Genomic DNA, 24,040 nt, shown 5'->3' with positions numbered 1-24,040 from the left:
TAAAGCCTCTATTTGATATAAGTAATTAGGTTAGTCTAAAAAGAAAGAGGTAGTATTACTTGTCAAATGGCCAATCCATGTTGTTCCCTAAGTGTTAGAGTGTTTTGCAGGTTCTGCCCAACTTCTGTGTGCAAGTTATTAGGGGAGGCAAGAGTGACTTGAAGCATAAAGCACTGCAGTGAGGTTTGGAAGAAGTTTGTTTTGTTCCTGACAAGGTCATTATGGTGGACAAACCTGGATGAGACCCTCAGTCTCTCTACCATATGATCTTACCAATAAAAGTAAGGTACCTCAATCTGCTTTTCTTTGTTAAGTTAGTAGCAAGGACCATAGAAATTAATTATTATTGTTGGAATTGTTCTTTCCCTGAAAAGCATGCCAGAAAACTCTCCAGACTCAGCTCATGGTATTTTTGCCTAAATTGGCAACTTGGAAAACTTGGAGGCATATGCTTTTTTTTTTTTGTACTGTTATCCATTATATCTGAAATGAATCATAGTTGTATTTGTTAGCTTGAATACCTCAAAGGCTATTGTTGCTTCTCAGCTAAATGACAGAATTTTCAATGAATTTTTTTTTCCAGGATAGTTCTCTCCATTTGGGTCTTCTTAGTCACAGTATCCTCCTTTGTATTTTTAGGCTACTGTTCAGCGAATCCTTTCTCCGAGAACATCTTAGACAGTTTTAAGTCTGCCAGCAAATTTGAAGACAAGACCTTCCAAAAATTGCATTACATAATTGCTTTTGCTCTAGACATCCTATTTGTCCACAAAATAATGGTTTTCATGGGACTAGGACATCTTAGCACTGAGGGAAGGACAGGTTTGCCCATTCACTGCCCTGTTAGAGCCAGTAAACTGCAGTTCTGTAGTGAAATAAGATCCATTGGTTTACTGAATATTGAAGAAGGGAGATGAGCAGACAGAGGAGGTAACGTGGTTGAGGAAGCTATAAGTAGTGTCCATATTATGCTACTTCTCCAAATGTTTTTCTAACCTTCAGTAATTTGCAGTTTGGGATATCTTGAGCCACAAGTAATGTCTGTTTCCCCTGCTAAGCAATGGGTATAATGAAGTTTTAATGAAGCAAAGTCGTAAGGCAGATCAGAGTTCTACACAGGAATGCTTGAAAGACTTGAGACTTCTAGAAATGAGATGAAATCAGTATTGTATAGGGCAGCTTCATGTACTTCAGGTGTAATTAAAAAAAAAACCAACAACAAAAAAACTGACTGTGTAAGCTACAATTTTGTTTCTCTCCTTAGTGATTTCCAGGTGTTACCAGTTGACTGCCAGTTGTCTCTTAGTCATTATTAAGTTATGCGTATATAAAGGACAAGTGGCTATTTTGAAGAGAAATTATCAGTAAAACCAGAAAGGTATTAAGTACATCTGTACTAGAGAGTGGTTGAGATCTTAATTGAAAACCTTTATGGTTCTGCTGCCCTTGAGAGAGAGAGAGACGTTTACTGGTTGCAGAGCAGGGCAGCCCGGGTGCCAGGAAGAAACGTGAGATCAGCTTGCAAAGGAAGAGGAAAAGAGCTAGGTGGCTTTAGAGGATCAGAGCAATGGCTGAGAGGCACAAAACTTGATTGACTGGGGGCGGGGGGGGGGGTATCTGTACTATTGTGTGTGCATGTGTATTTGTGTCTATATAGTAAGAGGAAGACAAAGGGACACAAATTACCTGCTCGGATTAGATGCCAGTACTGACAGAAGAACGAAAGGATATAAAATGACTGAATAAATTTACATTTAGGGTGTAAGGTTTCTACTTGCTGAAACAGTATGGCTTTGTAGTTACCTTTTAATAGGATTACTAGGGGCAAGAAATCCACGTAATTTTAGAAATATCTTGATCACTTTATGATAAATATCTGATGCGTTGCCTTTGGTAGTGAGATCAATAGTTTAAAAGGTCTTTCATCCTCTCTGTTGGGTTGGATTTGGTTTTTAGGTATCCATGTGGGTTTTTCTTTCTCTTCTTGTGATCCCCCTGTGGAAGGGGACTGACGGAGGGCAATAATCCTGGTCCCCTAGCAGCTTCTGCTTTTGTAATATGTTCTAAATTGAGAAATCTTCTGGCAATGTTTTTTTCTTTCTTGAAAACATTGGTTTTGCCATTGAAGGTCTATTGTGGCAACAAGCATCGCCTTCATATCATATTAGCGTCACTTTATTTCTGGGTCAAAATTTCCTTTTATTATTTTTATATTGACATTAGCAGAAGTTAATAAATCACTCACTCACTCTTGTACAGACATACTCAAGAGGTTTGCTGACCATAGTTATTTATGATCACTGACATTTCTGACTTAGCTTCTAAGTCGGTTTTGTTCTGTTTAAGTAAAGAATGTTCTAAGAGAATAATGATGATAGATCAAGTTCAATATCTTATCTTTGAGGACTCTTAGGTTACCTCGTTATGAGTGGCTTTTAATAGAAGGTGAAAAAAATGTTATTTTTGAGAACATCATCTGTTTCATGTGAGTTTGTAGAGGGTTGGAGTTGGCTCTCTGACCTGTTTAGGTCTAGCAGGATTACTAACTTAGCAAGTAAATCTTGTTTTCTAGCAAGCTGTTTAGCTTTGGCACAGAAGCATTTATTGTCCTTTCCACTGTGCTTTTGGCTTGAGTGAGATTTATATCTTTGTAGAGGTAGAGACAAATACAGACAAATGGTGGTCAATAACAGCTCCGTGGTGGTAATGAATTTGGAGAATGTTACGTGTGTAAATAATTTTTCACTGAATTCGAACTGAACCATAATTCAGTAATGGGTTATGTTGAATGTGGATATTGCTCTTCTGAACAGAGTGTCTCTGCTGTTAATAAGAAGGATCCCCAAAAGAAAGCCAAAAAAAAAAAAAAAAGAAAAAGAAAATGACAATTCAAATGGCAAACAAAGTATTTGTTAAGCAGACTTCTTTTTTTAAATAGTAGTACTGGAGACTTTACTACTTGACTTGAGCTAGCTAACAAAATGGATTTTGATTTGCACAGCAGTTCGTGACAAAAAAAAAAAAGCAGTTTAGGAGAGGTTCTCAGAAAGAGATTAATGAGGAGATGAAGTTACAGGCTCACCCTGACTTGTCTGGGAAAGCTGGGGCTTCCAGGTTTACTTGGAGATGTCAGAAGACTTCAAATTGATAGGTTTTAAACTTGCGGTATGTGAACCTCTCCAAAGCTGTTTTTTTGTTGTTGTTTGTTTGTTTTGTTTGTTTGTTTTTGTTTTATCTTGCTTTTTAACGAAAGCTGGTAGGTGATGGTTGCTTCCACAGCTGATAATGTTTTGCTGTTTACCCATGTTTTTAAATGGTTGTTCGGTTTTCCTTCATGCCAGCATCCCAGGTTTCCTCCATCAGCTGAAAGATGGCCACTGTTGCTTGTATTTTGGGCTTGGATGCAGTTGGGGGACTGGTAACATGTAAGGAGCTAAGATTGGAAATGATGGTCAAGGGAAGAGCTTGGCCTTGCACCATGTGATAAACTGCTGACAGAGTAGTGATTTTTGTTCCTGAAACATATCTGCTGTTAGAGGGGTGGAATATGCCACCTCTCTGTGGCATATGATGTGGGGCAGAGCTCAGTGCTATTGATGGAGTGGATGTTGTACTGGTAGCTGTAGCTGAGCCACTAGAGTATGTAAGCCCCTGCTTTGGTTTCCAGTAGGACTGCCTGATCGCAGAAAAAAAATATTTGCTGCCAGGTTTGGTGAGTAACAATTGCATTCTGGAGTCTGGTCTCAGAGTGGGACAGCAGAATTCTTCCACTTTGGAAGAGGGAAAATAGGAGGCCTGGAACCTTGAGGCAATGTGCTGAGAAGTCCAAGAAAGAACAACTTAGACGTCTCTTTTCAAGGAATTTATAGCTGTTCTTTCATAATCCTTTAAAAGCCATCTACTGTTATAAGTGTTTTGATTTTTTGAAAATAAATAGGCAGTAGAGGTGGTTGAATCTTTCATCTTCTGGTATAAAGGTTCATCATCAGTGCTTTGGCCTTTGGAAAATTCATTGACTAACCAGTGCACAGATTTAATGACAACAAAATAATATTGCCCTTTAGGTCAGTGGTTTAATTCACAGCTGTTTTTTTCCAGTTGATTCCCAGCATAATGATTGAGTTATGGTTGTGTGGCATCTCCTCATGGAAAGGGAGTTGTAGGAGTCCCTTTGGTAGTATACCAAATAGCTATCTTTAACAAAACTAGCAATTTTATGCTATATATTTTTCTGACAGTATTGTAACATACAGTATTTTCAGAGAACTCCAGTACTACTTTTGAAAGGCTATATGTATTTTGCTGGTGCACAATGTAGTAATGGTTTTGTGATTGCTTCGGAAACATTGTGTAATTTGCAAAGTTAATGTGGATATGTAGTTAGTTTTTTTGCTTTCATAAAGTGGGATCTAGTGGAGAAAAACAAAACATGAACCTGCAGGTTTTAATGCAGCAAAATGAAAATGCATCCTGGTTATTTTCCACTGTTTCCAGGCTGATGGGATGCTTTTTGAAATTCAGTTTTGACATTTGAAGGGATCTTACTGAAGATGTTCCGTACGTAGTTATGAAATAGTGATTGTATCTCATGTACTTGAGGGGATATTTCATTATAGAAGTACTTGAGCTTTCTTGTGGAAATACTGGGGTTTCTTTCTTTGAGGTCTTCCAGAATTATCGTTTGCTTTAGTGTTGTTGAATAGCTTTCTTATGCAGTGTGCTGTATCCAGCGAGTCACTTGAATAACATGATAGAATTGGGCTGTAGTTTCATAATCTTTTTAAGCCAGTGTATGATGGGGTTGCTGCTGAAAGAAGGGATCAGACTTCCCTTATGTACCAAATCTATTGCAAGCACAATTAATGGTGCGCCTGGTTTGCTGGATCAGGTAACTAATAGGAGTTAAACTCAACTTTTGGATAAGACTGCGCATCCTTGGCAAACAAAAGATGTTCATGTGTACAGCGCCCTCACTTCTTCTACTTTCATTGATCACTGCGTGCTTGCTGTGCTGTTTCTGCTTGATAAGTCAGCAATAGGTACTGCTGCCTTTTGTTAGGCTGGTTTTTTTTGATGAGTTGTAAGACTTTTTGCTGAGCCTTTTAGCATGGTAAATGCCAGAGCGGGCTTAAGGGATTGGGTCTTCCCATGTAGGGGATAGGACCCTTGCAGCCAGTCATTATATTGATTTTAGGCTGCCAAGAACTGCAGCTTAAGTTGCTTTAACCTGGCTTTGTTTTCTGCTCTGAGAACACAACTACTGTTCTCCTGGTTGAGATGAGTAGCTTGCTATTGTCTACGGCAGCATTAAGGTATCAGTGGAGAGGAATATTTGTGATTCTCATTTTTTTGTTTATGTTGTTTTTTTTGGACTCACCTCTGATTTTTCCAGCTTTGGGCAACATCAGCAGGTAGATTGGTGCCTGTGAGTACATCCAGATGCTATGGAGGAAGAAGCAATCACATATGACAAACTTTCTCATGTCTATCTGCAGTTGGTGGCGTTGCCAGTTTTTTGCCCTACATCTGACTCCCTAGTCATCAGAACAAAGCTTGCAAGCTCAGATATAAGGCTAAACAAGGTTATGCTTTTTTTTTTTTTTCCTGGGTTCATCTGAGTCCACCACGGTGCTCTTGGTTGCAAACAGTGGAATATATAGCAAACCTGTGTGTTGTCATTTTAAAATGGTGACGTTTGCCAGGAGCCTGCATTGTGTAGCAGGGGAATGTGCTGCCTGTCTCAGAGAGTCTTGAGCCCCTTTTGGGTGGCTGGAGACTACGTTTTACAAGTTTTTAACAGGTAGTCCTGACTGACCCCTTCCATAAAACTTGAGTGTTCAACTCAGGTATCCAGTGGATCCCCTAGATGAATGCAGGAATTCAGAGTGATACGTAAGCTCGTATCAGCTGGGAGGAAGAGCTGTGGCCTTGCTAGGATTCTCACTTACAGAAGCTGTGCATACTCTTTCCCAATGGACTGTGTATGTCTGTGCATAGTGATCTGATCCTTTATCACTTACCAGGAATAGAAATCACATTTGCTTTTCTCCAGTGCTGGTCTCTTGTGGGCAGTGGCATTACGATGGCAACCCATGGCCTAGCAGTTCTTCAGTTTCAGGTCTGGAACTTTTCTGTAAGCATCTGGTCCAGGTGAGCGAGCGATGTCTAACTGGTCTGGTCAGCATAATGCCTCCTCTGTATTTAGTTCAAACTGACTTAGCTCTTGTGATCTATATGGTACAAAAATGCGTGTAGAAGTCTCCCCAGCTGCTTCACCAGTAAAGACCAGTACCGAGTGTTCAGTGAGCTCCTCTGCATCATCCCTGTATCCATTTTGCACCTTTTTTCTCCACAAGAGCCCACTGTTTTTTCTAGCTGGTTTTCTGCTTTTGAGATAGTTAACTAACTTTGCAAGGTGCTAACCAAACATTTTTCATTCTTTTTCCTGCTTACTTTTGACCTGCTATGTGTTTTATGATCTCTTCCGTTCTCATTAGGCAAGCTTTCTGTTTTTAAAAGCATTCTGTCTCTCTAAGATGCTCTCCTTAACTTCCCTATGGAGCCACACAGGGTGTGGGATTTTCTTGCTGGGGTTGAAGTATTTTGACTGCTTTGTTTTCTCTTCTAACTGTGGTGAATGTTTTACCTGCTCTTTTAATACAGTGGTGAATGTTTTACTTGAACTTTTAATACAGTATGTTGTGTGCTTTGGATTTTCTTGGGGGATGCTTTTTTGTCTTTAACAGCCTCCAAGCTGTTGCAGTCTTTTTGCTTTTTGGATTGCTCCTTTTCAGGTTTTTCTTTGTTTTGTGGGGGAGTGGGTTGGGAGGATTACTAATTGCTTTTTTTACACTGTTCCCTTTCTTGAAATTGAATATCCATGTGCCAAATTTTTTTTTTGCCTACTGTATTCTACTACAGTATTGAAATATGATTGTATTGTAGGTACAGTTACAGAGCAGCTTTTCTATCAGTATCCTTTACTTAGGTCCTGTGTACCACTCAAAACCGAACCATTACTTAATACTAATAAAATAAAACCTCTAGTTTTCATTCAGATGAGGCACAGAGCCCTCTTTATACCAGGAGATGTCAATTGCCCACCATTATTACGAGTCCTAAATTTGCAACTATCTGGTCTCTGTGAACTGGTAGCGCAGTTGATCGGGCGTCTTTATTATTTGATTATGGACTTGTACTACAAGAATGTCATTGTTTTTCTCTTCTCCTGTAATGCTTTATGCCATTAAACACGTATGTGTTTCACATACAGTGCCATTCCTCACCTGCATGTTGTCTCTCCTTCCTGTTGAAATTGCTGAGTGCCTGGTAGCTTCTCAATGTTGTACCGTATCGATTTGTCCTCCCTCCACCCAGCCTTGGAGATGGCTGTTACATTGAGGGTGTCAGGTGAGGCCAAGGATTTGGTCTTCCTTTGTGTTACTTGGGAAACACCTAGCAGTGGAGTGGAAGTGTTCATGAGTTCCCAAACTCTTATTAGCATGTCAGTCAGGGTGACTCTGTATGAGTAATGTACATGCTTAACAAGTTCTTCCTGTTCCCATCGTGCCTAAATCCTTGCTCTTTGTATCACTGACGTCCTATTTTGGCTTCTTTCTCAGGCCTTGCATGTGGTCTGACAGCATTTCAAAAAATACCACAATGAAAATCCTATTTATTGGTCTTCTGCCTGACCTGAGCTTTCTCTCCAAAGCATCTATAATACGCTTCCTTACACGGTGGACCCCATGCACTACTGTTTCCTTTGCTGAATCACTAAGTAGTCAGTGCAGATGCCCTGTGTGGTTTCTACCTTTGCATCTGACAGGCAGCGTGCCAGCTGATGGCCAGATGCCACAGGCACAGCTAGCTGTGTGTCTCGTCGAGTCATCCAATACCCCAACCTACTTCTTCTTAGTCTTTAAGCCTGTCTGCTGCAAGGACGATCCCTGGTTCAACAGGACACAGCAATATCAGCTGGAGGGTAGACTGCTTCTAAGAGATTAGCTCTGAGCCAACCTCTGACCACATGAGATGGCAAAATCCATGATGAGGCATGAAAAACAAGTAGGCGACGCTGAAAGCACTTTTTTTCAGTGGCATTGCTAGTTACAGACTGTAAAGTGCAGTGAGGTTCATATGAATTGTGTCTTTTTTACTGTTTAGGTTTGTTCTCTTGTCATAAAAGCATAACCCTAAACTTGTCAGTCTTGAGATACAAAAAGTGCATTTTTTGAATGAAATTTGCTGTATTGTGGACAGCGTCTCTGTATCTGTGTGAACTTGTAAAAGAACAGATGGCCCCAGTGAGGATCTGTTCATCCCTGTCTCCCAGGGTTGGCCAGTGACAGGTACTTCTGGGAGGTATAAGACCGGGGGAAACCTGTAAAAATGTTGCTGTATCCAGCTCGAGGGTTACCTATACTAGAGCTAGTGTCTTTGTGTTTGTTTGTAGTCTAATTGTATTGCCAGTGATACCGCATAGTAACCAGTGTGATAGTTGCTCAGAAAACGGTGTGTCTGTTACCTGTCTTGATATCTGAGAGTAACTAAGGCTATGTGCTAAAAAATGAGATCTGTTAGATACGTTGGCTCTGTGTATTCCTGCATCTTTCTGTCACTAACTGTAGTTTATCCCTCTTCCACAGGGACCAGTGACTGGTCATCTGGCCTGTCACTAGCACACTTCTCTACTGCCTAAATGCTAAGTGCTTTTTCTCTTGAGGGGTTTAACTGGTTGGAGTGGTTATACTACATTATGAGCAGTTTTGTTATGTCTTGTACCTTGCTGCTTTGCCTAATCTGCTAAAGCAGCCATGTGTCTGAAAGTTCCTCTGCTTTTTCTAGCGATATCATCTGGTTTAATAAAAGTATATTTAAAAAAAAATCTTCTGTTCCTTTTTTTTTTAAGTTGTACTGCATGTTTCTTCTTGTGGGGTGCAGATGTCAGCAGTCATCACCCTCGCTCGTTTTCTCTGCTTTAGCCTCTTCTTCCTTGTGCTGATGTCCCTGCGTGTGCTTCTGCACAATGAAACAGAGCAGAGAAATGAACTTGGTCTAAGTTAATATGCCAAAAAGAAGATAGATACATTTTTAACCAGATCAGTTCCCCAGTCACAAATATTTGTTCCAGAACAAGAAAGAAGGCTATGTGTCTGGGGACGGAAACATTGAGTGAGGCTGCTCTTTCTTAGGCAGCGGCTCTGATCTTCACTGTTACTCAACCATCTATGCAGTCATTTCTGATTTTAGGGGTGGAAAGACATTGCGAGATCATCTCGTTCATCTCAGGGCTATCTCTGTATCATACACCTGTGCTGAGCAACAGATGTCTGTCTTGCTGGTATTAAAACCATCCAATCTCCTGAGCAGCCATTACTTTCAACCCAGTGAGAACTCTGGTTTTGAATTATCTTTGTTGTTAGCAAGTCTTTTCTGTGAGGAAAATATGAATGCCTTCCGACTCTAGCAGTATATGTAGTCTGCTTTTGAACCACTCTCTTGTTGGTTAAATTACCTGGTGAAGCTCAGTACAAACAGTGCATTGATTTGATAGTAATTCTTGTGACCCAGATTAATTTGTTGCAGCTGTAGAGTTAGTGAAGTCTGAATTAGAGAGCATATTCAAAATCTGCTGAGGCTTGTTTTTAGCTTGCCTTATCATGAGCTTCCTAAAACTGGTACCAAAATAACCTAATGTTTACTATATCTTCCAAATTATACATTTTAAAAATGTTCAAGTGTGCTCTATTTTAGCTTTTTATTGTGTGGTTCCCAGTGTTTGAAGTCTCTTGCAAGCTACTATTGCACAGTGGACCTCTAGATAAAACTAAATTTTCTCATTTCTTTTAACATGAACAACGATCAATGACTTTTAAATGAATAGTTTTGAATGTTTGGCAGAATCGCAATTTGTCCTTCCAGCTGACACCTTAGCATATCCATTTTGTAACATACTAGTGCTATAAAAAAATCCTGTGGGGTTCCAGTTTTTTCTTAGGTTTCTTTAAATATTTCTCGTTCCTTTGAACTGAGTTCCGCTTAAGCAGAAGAGTTCTGTGCATTAGCTTCTGTTTTCACAGGCGTGGCATATGGTCAGCTATTGGCATAATTTTTTTGTTCAGCTCTTTCTGCTTGTGTCTCTAGGTGTTCGTATATGTCAGTGTGCATCGTGTATCTGGCAAATAATGGGAAGCATTTGAAAGGTCCAAATGGATACCGTTATGAATGTATGTCTAGTGCTTTTGTGTGTATGAAATGTGTGAATTATTAACAAAGTTCTTTTCTGTAACAAGTTGCATATGTTTCTGCCTGCTTCTGCTTGTTCAAGTAATATTTTGAAAGAACAGTGTGTCTCACGGTTAGCTGAAGTACACTAAAACACAAGTTATGAATCATCTCTAGTAGGAGAATCCCAGTTGTATCTCTAATACAATTTTGTGTAAGGGTTTAGTAATTACAGTTCCTGGTTTTCATCTGATGTCATGACTAACTGCTTCGGGAATATTACAGCAGAATTAAAAATAGAAAAAACAGCATCCCAGTCGCTAATGGTCACTGGCAGTTTGGACAAAACTGTCAAGTAATCAGAAGGAAAAAATCAGTATCTTTGTGGGCAATCAGAACAGACTTTATTTTAAGGTAGTACATGCAGACTCTAAAGGTGGGAGCTCTGTTTTAAGCTGCTGTCTGAAATCTGTACAAAACTACTCTTTGGCACTTGATTTGTAATTAATATGCAGTGACTACCTGTGAGCATGCTGGAAATGGTCTCTGGATTCACCTGCTCCCTTGTAAGACTGGAAATGACGAAGTGGAGCTAAACTTTCAGACTTTTAATGCCCAAAGAACGCTGCTTCTCTAACTTTTAAAACAGATCTAAAGTTTGAATCATACAGATCTAAAGTTTGAATCATACTGCTAATGACAGAAGGGGAAATGTACGCTAGCACCTCACAGCTAATGTTCGTTGCGTTATTTCTAGTGACGTGGAAAGAAAGAAAGAAAGAAAGAATCTAGGAGCTGCAAGTATTCTTATCCAATGCATTTAGCATCGTCTTTACAGGGAAGTAGTCCTGGGGGACTTAAGCAACTTTCCAAAACATTTTGAATATGATGTTCTTAAGGCATTGGATTTGGGATATATTTGACTTAATGGAATTTTAGGAAAGGATTTTGCTGAATCTTTTGAAAGGTGTCATTGGGGAAAAATAACTGACAATTTGAAGGAAAGTGCTTTCAGTGCAAATATTTGATCTCAATTCCAGTTTATAAGTAGAATAATCATAAACTCTACGTGAGATCTCTTGTGGTACTGTAATTGTTTTGATTTTGACTTGCAAAACTGCCAATTATGTGTTTTAGGATGGCTGCTGCATTCTTTAAAGAGTTTCACTCTAGCATTAATATCTCTACTTCAGGATACTTGTTCCTCCTCGATAGTAAACCGCATAGTATCACTGGGAGGAGGTTAATTTGAACACTTGTTAATTTGTTAACTTATCTGTCAGTCTGAGAGTTTTGAGGTGCAAAGTAATTTTTAGATATGGGAGCAGCATATCGTTTTAAGTTGCTCGGTTTCTTTGAAAACTGGGTGGGGAGGTGACTGAGGCCTATCCACTTGGAAACACCTAAAATATAGCCAACGTTGTTTTGATGCAAACTGTGTATTGAATCAAATGCAGCATTTTGCTGGTTTGCCTCTCTGCTTCTACAAATTGTTTTCTGGGTATGAGAAAGGTAGGAATAGCCAAGGAGAAAATACCAGCTTTGCTTTAATAGTTTTTGTGAATTGAAGTGTAAGAAACCGGTAGTTGCAGTGTATAATACAAAGTTAGAGTTCATTAAGGGAAGTATAATGTATGACTAATAATACAAAGCAAAGGAAGCAAAATTATACTTCTTGGGAATATTTAAATGTGCCCCATAGAAAGCCGTAATCAGGTGAGTGCAGACTCTGAAGTAATAACTTTTTAATAATTTGTAAGGACACTGAATTGATTCATTAACTTCATAGTTATAAAGTCTGATTTTCTGTTCTGGTTCACAATTGTGCAATTGGGGGAAAAAACTTGCTTAAGTAGGTCAGAGCATAAATGTGAACAGTTTTATAATGTTAACATACATATTGTTATATAATTGTATTAAATGTTACAAATTAAGGTGTCTTAATAACCTATAATACATTGACACTTATTGGTGTCTGTAGACTCTAGAGCAAAAGTTTATCTGAAAGTGCACCCCTTGCTGTGGGTGTGTTGAGTAAGCGTGTGCATGCTCTTGAAAGGCTAAGCAGCACTTTGATAAGAGGAGCTAAATTTTCATATTGGCGTTCTAAAACTCAAAATCCACCTTTTCGTAATGGCAACAACTTAAACTGAGTTTTTGGGACCACACTGAGTGCTCCAAATGTTTTAATCAAAATGAGTGTTCCAGGATCTCTGAGACAAACAGGGAGCCATTTAGAGGGAAGGGCCTCAACCCAGAGACTTGTAATGGGCACGTGGCATACAATACCTCCAGTGTTACTTTATTTCCTCTTCCTACTCTTCAAAAACTGGTCACCAGGGGAGATAGGCTTAAGTATGAAAAAGATGGCGGGAGGCAGGAAGGACCAAAAAGCCAAAGGAGATAGGAGAAGGGGGGGGGGGGGGGGGAACAAATGTGCAAAAGATGCTCTGAGTATGGAAATGTAGAAACCAGCCCAATGGGCAGAATGACTTTTAAAGCCTAATGAGTTTGGAGTCTGATGGAGAGAGAAGTAAACACTTGAACTATCAGTTCCCAAATAAGCTATTGGTTTCTAAACTTGCATATACCAATGTTATTTGGCATTGAGAATACGTGAGTGCAACTGCTTCCTGTAAGGAGCTACATAAAAATGAGCTGCTGTGGCTTCTGTGTTAGTGCCACTCTTCTCATCACCTTTTCCTTGAGCAGTGCCAACAGTGGACGTTGCTGCTGGATTTCTCTAGTGTTCATTGAATAAATTCTGGTTTGGGTCGCTTATTTCTATTATTCCTATACCTGCTCCCATCTCGAACTGTATGAGGCTGGTGCTGGTCTGAGGGGCGCCATGTGGTTACGGCCCTGTTAAGAAACATCATACAGTGAGCAATTGCTGTTGTAGTGTTTCATAAGAGCCAGAATCGACTAGGCCAAGTGCTAAGCTATCCTATCCGCTCTCATGCGTGGTGCTGTGCCGCTCAGATAAGCACACTTGTCTGGAAGCAGCTCAGGGATGCGTCCCCTGAAGCTGCAGTGCTCCCTCTGGACCTGTTTGGGGGGGCTTGTAGGCACCTTGCATGGAAGGGGTGTGTAAAGCAGTGCCCCTTTGGGGAGAGAAGGGGGCAAAATTAATTGTCTAGTGACTTATGTTGTTAAAATGGAGATAACTTTTCTGTTTGTTTCTGAGGTTCCATGTGTTCAGCCTGCTGGTCTGGGCTTGGATAGGATTAGCAGAAGTTCACAAGACAGAAGGCTAACACTACTAGTCAGAGGTAAATATGGAGGAGCAGGGATTGTGGTGTGGGCGATCACAGAAAGTAGTGTGGTAACACCCAGCTGAGGAGCCTTGGCATCACAGTCGCTGTGTTTTAAAGAGGATGTAAACCCTTGTCCCATTCTGGTAGTTCCTTTTCATTTCCGTAACTTCTGTTGTTTAGGGCTCACTGACTTGTTCTGCTCAGCATTCAGAGGAAGATGAAAGATTCTTTCACCGCTATTCGTTCTCCTCCACAGTCTTCCAGAGGAATTAGGAATTTTCAGTTTTATTTCTCCCTGACTTTTTTCTCCTGATGTCTACTCTGAAGTCATGTTCTCCTCCCTTTTTTTGTGTGTGGTTGACGGCTTCGTGCCACTGTTCTTCATCATTGCAAAGACTATTTGAAATTGGAAATGACTAATGGTTTCCCTGTTTCATGCATGATTCTGACAAAAAATAGTAAACACGAGGGCTGTGTTAACACTGTTGCTAAGATCGGCAGCCAAGGTGCTGGAATAACCTTGTGATGTTGCATTGGCTAATACTTGGGTCATATTTGGAAAGCTGTCTACACAGCTGTATGGGCTAGAACTGTTTCTAAGGTTTGATTTTTAAAAACAGAGCAGAAAAACCACTGTGCTGTATTGGGAGCTCAGGCCCTGAACCGTATGCTTTCTAAGGGCAAGGAAGTTTCTCTTGCCTATGCTTTTTGTCCTAACTGCATAAGATCTGTGTTGGATCCTAAGTTAAATTTCATCCTAATGTTTTGGAAATACAAACGGCTTTAGTGGCTGAAGGACAGCCTTAAGGGATTGATGTTCTGGAGATACCCAATTCTAGGTGACTTAATTTAACTTGATGACTTAGCAACTATCCAGATGTATAAACTTGACGTTTGCTAATGGAGTTGTAAAACTGCTTGATGGATCTGGGAGTTGGTGGTGATAGAAAGCTGCAGCTGGAACATTGTTGAAGCAGTGGAATTTGAAGCAGTATGAGCTGATTAACCGGTATATCCTTCTGGTTAGCGTGTGCGTGCTTGGCTGTATGTTTGTGCAAACACCATGACAAATCAGTCCCTCGTACAAACTCAATTTATGTGCAGCCCGGTTTGTCATTATGGAAATTTGGGGAAGAAACATTCCGTTTAGAAGAAAATTCACATCTTACCCTAAAAACAGATGTATAGACTTGAAGATGCATCAGTAACCCCTAGGCAACACTGCAAACAATCGGATGGGTGACCTGCATGGAAGGTGCCATCCCCAGGAATTTCCAGGAGCCCTGTGGCCCGGAGCTGCTGCAGCATAAGTGAGTAGTTTTTGGCACCCTTACAGTGCTGAAGAGCATCTCTGTTTTGAATACAATGGTTTTTAAATTTGTTTCCTGAAAATGCAGTTATATGGTGCTGCAAATAATTATTTATAATAATCAAATAAATAAAATTATAATAATTATTATTAAATGATAAATTACTAAAAATAGTAATTATTTCAAATACACTTTTGGGCTCTAGGACAGAGGTGCATAAACCTGGCTTTGTTCTGAGCCGTTCTCTGTCTGCATAGGACCTAACTTTTGCTGCTGGTTTTGTTTCTCTGTGGAACTGCAAATCTTCAAATCTTTTTTTAGCAGTACTAAATAAGCCTGCATAATCAACTTGTGTGATTTCTTAGTAGTTCTGGATTTTGTTACATATAAATATTTATTTTAGCAAAGTGAACAGAGAACTTAAAAACATGTCATAGAAACTCAATTCATTTCATGAAGTTGGTGGATTGTCTTATGAGAGCTGGAGGGAAAAGGTGCAAAAGTAGTAGTGTCTGATGGAGAGTTGTCCATTTGGACATATCTAAATGTTCTCCATGCCTCCCCACCCCATAAGTTGTTACTTGTACCTTTTTCTTTTCTGGAGTGCTGCCCATATTGCCTCAATTTGTATAGTGGTAGCATACAAAAACAACAGCACTGTTCGTTCAGCTGAATGAACAAACATATCACCTGATTGTATATGTGAATTTCTATCAATCTTTTTCTATTTTTAATTTAAGTTGGTGAAATCATTTCAGTTTTAATAAATTGAATGCAACTTTAATTATGGTCTTGTAGGTTCACTTTAGAAAATGACCTGTCATTAAGCGCTCATCTTTATTTTTAACCCTGATTATGCTGTTGTTTAAACTAGATTTTCTTAAAATAGTAGGTGCTTGCTGACCCTCCTTAAGATTAGCTGCTTAGATAAGCGGAACTTGCTAACAAATTCACACCTAGCAGTTCAAGTTTTGATTGCAAGGCTGATCTCTCTGGGGCATGTAATGATTTCAGGAAAACCACCAAATCTGTGAAATCCATTATATGGGTAAAGAAATCTCCAAATGATTTTCTGAAGCACAGTAGTGTAAAGAGTTGCTCATTTGAGCATTCAGTGCTGACAGTGACTGAAAGAATATGCTGTGCTCTCAGAAGTACTTTAACTTTTTCAGTAATTCGATAGGTTTTTAAAGTAGAAATTTGCATCTATCATCTGAAGCTGGTATGTTGTGATGTTTGTCTTTGGATCATTGTGTTATGGCAATAATGAACCTTCTTCATTGACTGAGTATGTTGAGGGACTAATGCAGCATAGTCTGCTTTTAAGAATCTCAGTGCATTTCCCCAGGAGGAAGAAGCATGTTAGCACAGACTAAATTACCTCCTGTTAGGGGAAATGTTTTTTCAGACGTGTCCCAGTCTTTCGGAATTTTGCTAGAGGAGATGATTATTCTGGTAAAGTGTGTGTGTGTGTCTATAACTGGGCACAGGCAGAATAATGGATTTCAGACACTTTACTCAGCAGCTAATTCTTTTTCCTATTGTGTAAAAGTAGTCAAGCAAGTAGTGTTTTGTTGTTTTTTTATCTCATGTCAAAATATGTGTTAAGTAGCACTGTAGTGGAAAAACTAGCTTTTAGTTTGCATCTAGACTAACTGGGCCGAAGGAGAAACTATACAAGTCTTTAAGGTGAGTTAATTCTAGGGAAAAAAAGGGGCAAAAATTACCCTTTGAGGGGCTTTTATATTGGTGTTCAGAATAGGAAAGATGTCCATGGACTTCTTCGATTTTTCACGTTAGAGCCTACTTTGAGTTTGTAGTTCAAAGTGGTGAGGAAACTGGCTCCTGTTCTTGATTCAGAAAGAGCTTAGCTCTGAAGGAAGCCTTGAATAGTACCTTGAACCTCGCTGAAGCTACTCAGTTGTATTGTTTTAAGCAATAAAATGGTTTCTGATCTTTAGAATATGGATAGTGTTACTCATATCTCTATTCATTTCTGTAATACCACTACATAGAAATAAATGGACAGAAGCTTTCAAGATGAAAGTGATTTTTCTTGTATGTTTTGGTTTTGATCCTGGAGGTTTGTAAGGACAGTCATCTGTCCCACAATTTAAAAGAGAGTTTCATGTGTGAATTGTCCCTTTGTTATTTTAGGTTGCATCATACAGAATCAAAAAATGAGCCTGCAGTAAACATTAGGAGGACATTTGGTCTAGTCTCTTTTTACAGGGCAGAATCAAATATACTTACAGTATTCCTGACAGTGGTCTGTTTGTGAAGGCCTTTAAGATACACTGATGGTGGCACTTGTACATCTTTCTAGGCAGTCAATCCCAGAAATCGTGTTAGAAATCTTAGCATTAAGATTTTTAAAGTTAATACCTACCTTGAATTTTTCCTGCCATAATTGAATCCTTTCACTTCTGGAACTATCCAACAAGGATATAGGGAACAGATTGTCTTCATTGCCTTTGCAAAAAGCCTTTTTTGTATTTGATAGCTCTTAGATGTCTACTTAGACTCTTCTTCCTTAGCCTAAACCCCAGTCTTTTCCATCTCTTCCTAGCTCACAGCTAGCAGATCTCTGGTGGCTCTTCTGGATGCTTCTCTTAGTCAACGCCTTTTTTGGAGTGTTATTCCAAAACCTCGTCCTTTCTGATGCTTGGGCCTTATCAGTGCCTTGCTGCTTTTGTTTGTGTTGGTGCAGCCTCACCTTAAAACTATTAGAGAGCCTCCAAAGGAGGGCTACAAAGATGGTGAAGGGTCTGGAGGGGAAGACGTGTGAGGAGCAGCTGAGGTGCCTTGGTTTGCTCAGCCCTGAGCAGAGCAGGCTGAGGGGAGGCCTCATGGCGGCCTGCAGCTCCCTCACGAGGGGAGCGGAGGGGCAGGTGCTGAGCTCTGCTCTCTGGGGACAGCGACAGGACCCGAGGGAACGGCATGGAGCTGGGACAGGGGAGGGTCAGGCTGGGGGCTAGGGAAAGGTTCTGCACGCAGAGGTGGTCGGGCACTGGGACAGGCTCCCCAGGGACGTGGTCACAGCACCAAGCTGCCAGAGCTCAAGGAGCGTTTGGACAATGCTCCAGACACAGGGTCTGATTTCTGTGTGGAGCCAGGGGTTGGACTCGATGATCCTTGTGGATCCCTTCCAACCCAGGATATTCTGTGATTCCGTGATTTCCCATTTGACCTCCTATGCAGGCCCAATGTTCAATGTTAGAAGTGCTCTAAGTTCACTTGTTACTATGTTGTCTATTCCTATTTTTAATTGTATTATTCCCATCTGAGTGTAAAACTTCACTTGTTAAATCATGTTCTGTAGCGTCCCCTTCTTTCTCGTGCCATACAGGTCTTCAGTCTGACAAGATCTTAATTTTTGCAGCGTGTTTCCTTGTGGTGCAAGTTTATTAAGTGCATTCTTTCCAATCACTCAGACGCTTGATGAAAACATTGACTAAGACAAGACACGAGCAATACCAAATGCAGGATATGTTTCTGTAGAGCACAGCTTGGTAAAGAGCTCTGGTTTGATGGTGAACTCCACTGGTGCACGGTTTTGACCCTGTTTTGTAGATGAGTCATCTGGACCATGTTTAGCTATCTTACTTAAAAGACAGTGTCAAAAAGCCGTACTAAAATCAAAATACGTTTTAATTCTCCCTTTAAGGCAAGGCCTGTTAGAGAAGGCAAGTTTGTTTTGGCATGAAATGGATAACAGCCAAACTTGACAAGTGTATTCAAGTGTATTTTCTTGTTTTGTAGGAATTTTTCTTTCAGTATTTTTCTAGGAATCAGAGCTCATTATGCTGAAATAAACAAAAGCATCCTAAAATTCACCCAGCCAAAAAAGAAGTATCACTTTTTTGTCTTCTCTAGGTTTTAATTTTTCTCTCTTGCTGTGTCCTGGCATCTCATCCCTTGATTACACATTCTCGAAGACAACTATTTTAGTTCTGGGATTGCTTCAGTTACTTTAAAGTTAAAGCTTAGCTATATTTAGCTGGTCCGAGGTATTTAAAAACAATCTAATTTGCTTGAAAGGTGTCTTTTCCTATTCTAGCCAACTTTTTTTTTTTCCTGGCTGGTATTAGCTGTATTGGTCCAACAATTATAGGTGATGTGGGTTGTGGTGGTTTTGTTTGTTTGTTCTTTGCCATTCTCCCTTCTTCCCCTTTGAAGGCTCCTGAACTCTTGTCTTTTCCTGGTCACTCGCACTTCAGATTTTTTTTCTGAGTGGGAAAGAGATAGTGAGGAAATTATTAAAATGAAATCTAGGTCTTCTCAATTTGTTTTCCACACTCTCTGAGTTTAAAAACAAACAACAACAAAAGAACAGGAGGGAAAGGAGCCACCAGCATGCTGCAAGAGCTTCCTTGACTTTCTTGTGTCTTACCAGATTTCTTCCAGCATAGATCTGGTAAGCCAAAATGTCCTTGGAGCACACTGTGTACTTTTATGATTCTCTTCCAGAAAGGTGCCCACCAGGTTTTTGTTGTCTTTGTCTAGCTCCATAATATCATCCATCAAGTTTTTCCCTTTCATCACAAACCAGATACTTCCCACATATCTACCCTCCCTGTGCCTTGAAGCGTATGTGCAGATGCCCTTGATAAAGCTATCAGTGTGCATGCACCCACCTCCTTCATTATTAAGCTATATTCTCTTATATTGAGTAATGTTAATTAGTTCATTGAATTGTGGTATGTGGAAATGCCAAAGCCTGGAGATTAACAAAGCTTAGATTGCATCGGTGAGTAGGGAGACTGCTTTGTGTGATTCTGAATAAGGCATTGGTTGTGCAAGGGGTCTCAACTGACTGTTCTGATGATAGACTTTGTCTTTTTGTGCTAGTTTGAAACATTATTACATGACTGTTCAGCATTCTCGTCAGTTTTAGTGTGATTCTGAATAAGACAGAAAAAGTTTTAACTTAAAAAAAAAAATCAAATGTCTAGAATTCAGGAATTGTTCACTTTTTCACTTTTGTGAAACAGAAAGGAAACCACTGCCTTTGCAACTTCGCTTGTTTATAGAGTACTTCCTGGGAGTGCTGTGCTTGGAGCTGATTAGAAGCACTCTGGTCCCACAAAGGGATCACTATTCTGAATTTTTAAGCGTCTGGTCCTACAGCCTTGGATGTCAAGTAATACTAGACCTGTAAAGACTTTATTCCCTTCCTTGTTACAAAAGTTGATAGGTTAAATAGCTATTATTAAAATGTCTGTCTAAATACCGTGAGCTCTAAGCTCATGAAGTTAAATTCTTTTCACTTCCAAGTCCTATGAGTTTTCTATTACTTGAGAATCTTCAAGTGGAATAAAAAAATATAAGTCCTCACTCAACTTTCATAAAGGTAGAGAAATATTTTTGATTTGTTACCTTTCCTTTCCCCCCTTTTTCCTTCCTTCCCCCCCCCTTCTTTTTCTGCCTATCCATAACAAAGAGGAGAACTTTTCATACTGCTTCTAATGGTACAAGAAAAGACCCACGTATTCATGCTTTTTGCTTCTTCCACCTTCCAAATTAAAGAATCCCTTCCCTCTTCTGTTAAAACTACTGGTAAATAAAAGTCAGCTTGTATCCAGTGCTGCTTTATATTAAGATAATGTATTTTTAACAGTGCTAACTACACAGTGCCAGCATGCTGACTCTGACTGTGATTAGCTGATTACTAAAATAGCTTGCACACTTTTACTTTCAGTTGAAGTATTTTCAGTAACATATCATAGCAAGTAGGTCACTAATTTTTTTAGGGGATTTTTATTGTGAAACATTAACGAGAAATATGCTTGGGGCATTGGGTAAGCATGGTATATAAGAGAATACTTAGATGCTTTCTTTTGATATTTATATAGGTTTAAACCTTGTAACCTTCACGTATGGTTCATCAGTTCTCTACAAGTTGTAACAGATCAATGCTCAACTGAAGTACGGGGCTGTCCCAGTTTCTTCATTAACGAAAAAGGTGTAAAAGTAGCTGAAGCGACGCATGGGGCAGGACTCTGGGTGACCCATGCTCTTGTGCTTCAGCCACACGTTTTTTGGCTAGCCTCTCAGGTCAGTGGTTAGGATAAGTAGGATATTGGATACATGCATATGTTTTAGTCCATCAAGGAGATGACATCTCTTTCTTATTACAATTGTGTATGGCCCTTCTGATGACTGCAATTTTATATTTAAAAAAAAAAAAAAAGGCAGTATTACTTTAAGCTTTTATGGTGTTGCAACTGTCTCTTTAATTCAGTTTCCAAACTGAAAGTAGGGGAAAAACAATATACCATCAGCTGGTATAGCAGCCCACAGCAAATAATTGAAACAGTTGTCTGCTTTGCAAGATCTATTTAGATTAGAGCTGGGCAAGACTTTTCAATAAATAGTAAATTAGGCAATGGCTGGATGGAAAGTTTTATCATCTCCAGGTCACTTGTGAATTTGCTGACACCAGTAAGCAGCTTTAGATGGAAATATTTTTTCAGTGTCTAAACCCCAAACACAAAATAAAGAGCCTTATGAAAGAGGAACAATTAGGACATCTACAGAATTTTCTTAGAGACTAGGTTTGGTCTCTTCCGCCAGTTTTCAGGTACTGGGTGTTCAGGGTGCTTTGCCTGACTTCTGTTGCTAGCTCTGGCAGAAGGGTATGTCAGAGGTAGCTGGCACTGTGGTGAGAAGCTGGGTAACCCATCAGACAAGGACGTTTCCAAGTCTCTTGGTTCAAGAGGGCTCACTCCCAAGCCCAGAGCTGTTTTGCTTTTTAATAAGATGCTTCGCCCTGAATTGAGTAAGAGGATGACATGAAGCTGATTGTTAGAGCCCTCGCAGGCAAGTGCAGCATCTGTTTTAATGAATGTTTCAAAAAAAACACAACCAAAAAATTCGTATGAGGGAGGGAGGGATCCTGAGCCAGAAAGGCGAGAGCGTTCCACCCCGATGTACTCTAGCATTCATGTGGGATATGTGGGCTCCAACTTCTTTAGGCAAAAAGACGACCCAGATCTCCAGCATGTGATGCATATCCTACGTGGTTGGATGAAAGGGACTCCTGAGCATCACGTCTGCCTCCTCTTCTGCTTTTACTGAAGTTTTTCACTTCTGTTGTTTTTCTTTCAAGTGCCTGGAGGTGCAGATTTTCATTTCAGGTCTAACAAGATGTTGCTCATTTAAAAAAAAAAAAAAAAAGAAAAAAAGAAAAAAAAAAAGAGGAAAATAAGTGTTTTTTTTCAAGTTGAAAAGTTACATATTTACTCAGCTGTTCTTGATGTTGATATCTGGAGTTTGGCACTGTACTGCAAACCTGGGATCTGAGGTTGTTAAATGGCAAGTTTATTTGTGGATTTTTACTGGCTTTAAAACACAAGAAGAGCAGTGGAGGCTTGAAGAAAAGAAGCAAACAGCTGAAACCAAGGATGCCAATAAAAAGCAGAAGAACGCTACTAAAAAGAAAGACATTCTTTGCATAGTTTGTCTGTTTCTATGAGCAGGTTTTCTGTCGTCTTTTGTTTAGTGTAAGAACAGAAATGCTTTGTAAGGTTGTGAATGACAGAATTGGATGTATATTAGGCTGTGAGACTAGATCCTAAAATGTAGCAGTCAGTGTTTCTAGTTCAGAGATGGAAGCACTAATGTGGGTAAAAGACCCTCCCTCCTCTGTAATACAGTTCTGGACAGTGATCTTCAACATGGTGAATTGAAACTGGAAAAAGGTGTAGAGAGCTGTGATGGTCAGAATGGGAAGAACCCGCTTAAGGGGAAACTGAATGAACGTGACCTGTTTAGCTCAGCACAGTGAAGGCTGATATGTTCTTTCTGTAAATACTTCAGGGAATAATAACCAGGAAGGGAATTGAACTCCTTAAGCTAAAGGACAAGGCTAGTACAAGAATAGCTAGGTACGAGCTGACAGGGAATATGTTTTGGCAGGAAATTGGAGTATTTTCAGAGGTCTTGAACTTCAATGATGTTTCAAGGCAAATTTCTAATTTTTCATTTTGGGGTTTTTGTCCCATTATTTCTAGAGCTTTTTAAGATAAAGAATATAGATCATTTATGAACAAAATTATATAATGTAATTATTCCTTGTGATAGCAGGAGCCCTGAAGGTCTCTTTTGGCCTTATTTCTTGAATTTTAAGAGTTAGAATCCTCTTGGGTCACTGACTTCTCTGAACCTTTGGTCCATATTATGCTTTGAAGATGTCTGTGAAGGTAATTAAGAAAAGTAGTTCTGTTCAGTAGGCTTAAATCTTACATGCAGACATGCTGACACCTTTAGTAGCTCCTGGGGAACAGGGAGGCATGACTGGGGGAAGCAGCAACTGAAATATTGGAAAAATATCTCAAGTCAGGTTTTTGTGTTGTTTAGCATGTGTAGCTAGCTACCAGTGATGGTTTGTTTAGCCAATGGATAGAGGTTTAAATTTAGTATGATTTGTATGTTCACGTTACTAGTAGTAGTACAAATATACAGCTATATAACCTTTACTTTTTCTTTTTGTATTCGTTGACAAGAACCTTCAAAGCACATGCAAATGTTTCAACAATCTATTTGACATTCATTTGGCGGTCTCAGCACATTTTCTGATATTTTGTCCTTTCAAAGTAGCAGTAATGAGGCCATCCTAGAAGGAATTCCATTTTGACAAGAAAGTAAATGCATGTATGTTTCTCTGAATTATAGCACTCTGCTAAGTATGTTACAAGTAATAAATCTCATAATCCAATGATAAAGGTCAAGAGAATAATCCTGAGGTCCGATTTGAATCCTACTGAGGCTTGCTTCTCTGAAGTGGGAAAAAGGCTTGTTCAGTACCATAGCAATCAACTAATTTTGTTGGTACCATTTAGGTGAACTGGGATACATTTCTTGAGTTAGTCAAGTGCTGCTTGATGATCTGAGTGGAGAAGTCATAGTGTTACATTCTGTGTTACACTAAATGGGAGGTAGGAGTCCCTCTGGGCTTTATGCTCTTTGTTTTTTTTTTGTTGTTGTTGTTGTTGTTTTGTTTGTTTGGTTTTTTAATCAGAGAATCATAGAGCATTCCAAGGTGGAAGGGGCCCACAAGGGTCATCAAGTCCTGTGTTTTTTTGTTTCATTCTCAAAAAAAATAAAAAAGCCACAAGAAATAAAAGTAAATCCAAAAGAAAGATATGCCTTAAGCTTCCTCTTCCCTTCATTGTCCTTGAAAGAAGGGAACTTGCCCAGTTTAATCAAATAAAGGAGGAAGCTGCTCTACCAGCAGGCAATAAT

The 24,040-nt window shown here is 39.6% G+C and overlaps 2 protein-coding genes across 29 annotated transcripts in view; one reads left to right on the top strand and one right to left on the bottom strand.

Annotated features, from left to right (window-relative positions):
- AMMECR1 (AMMECR nuclear protein 1) overlaps nucleotides 1-24,040 on the top strand; it is a 107,108-nt gene that overhangs the window by 36,187 nt on the left and 46,881 nt on the right. The window lies entirely within an intron of this gene.
- The window catches only part of TMEM164 (transmembrane protein 164), a gene marked incomplete at its 3' end in the record, with an annotated part of 120,254 nt that continues 97,801 nt past the window's right edge, over nucleotides 1,588-24,040 (bottom strand). The window contains exon 8 of one of the 3 annotated variants that reach the window (XM_083797440.1): nucleotides 1,588-9,021. Of the gene's footprint in view, nucleotides 9,022-21,005; nucleotides 21,950-24,040 lie in introns of those variants that run through there. The other 2 variants (XM_083797438.1, XM_083797439.1) reach the window with 2 other exon arrangements.

The sequence above is a fragment of the Anser anser genome (genome assembly GCF_964211835.1).
Source record: "Anser anser genome assembly, chromosome: 13".
NCBI classification, from domain to species: domain Eukaryota; kingdom Metazoa; phylum Chordata; class Aves; order Anseriformes; family Anatidae; genus Anser; species Anser anser.
Note: the sequence above shows the minus strand (reverse complement) of the source record. Positions and strands in the feature narration are given on the sequence as shown.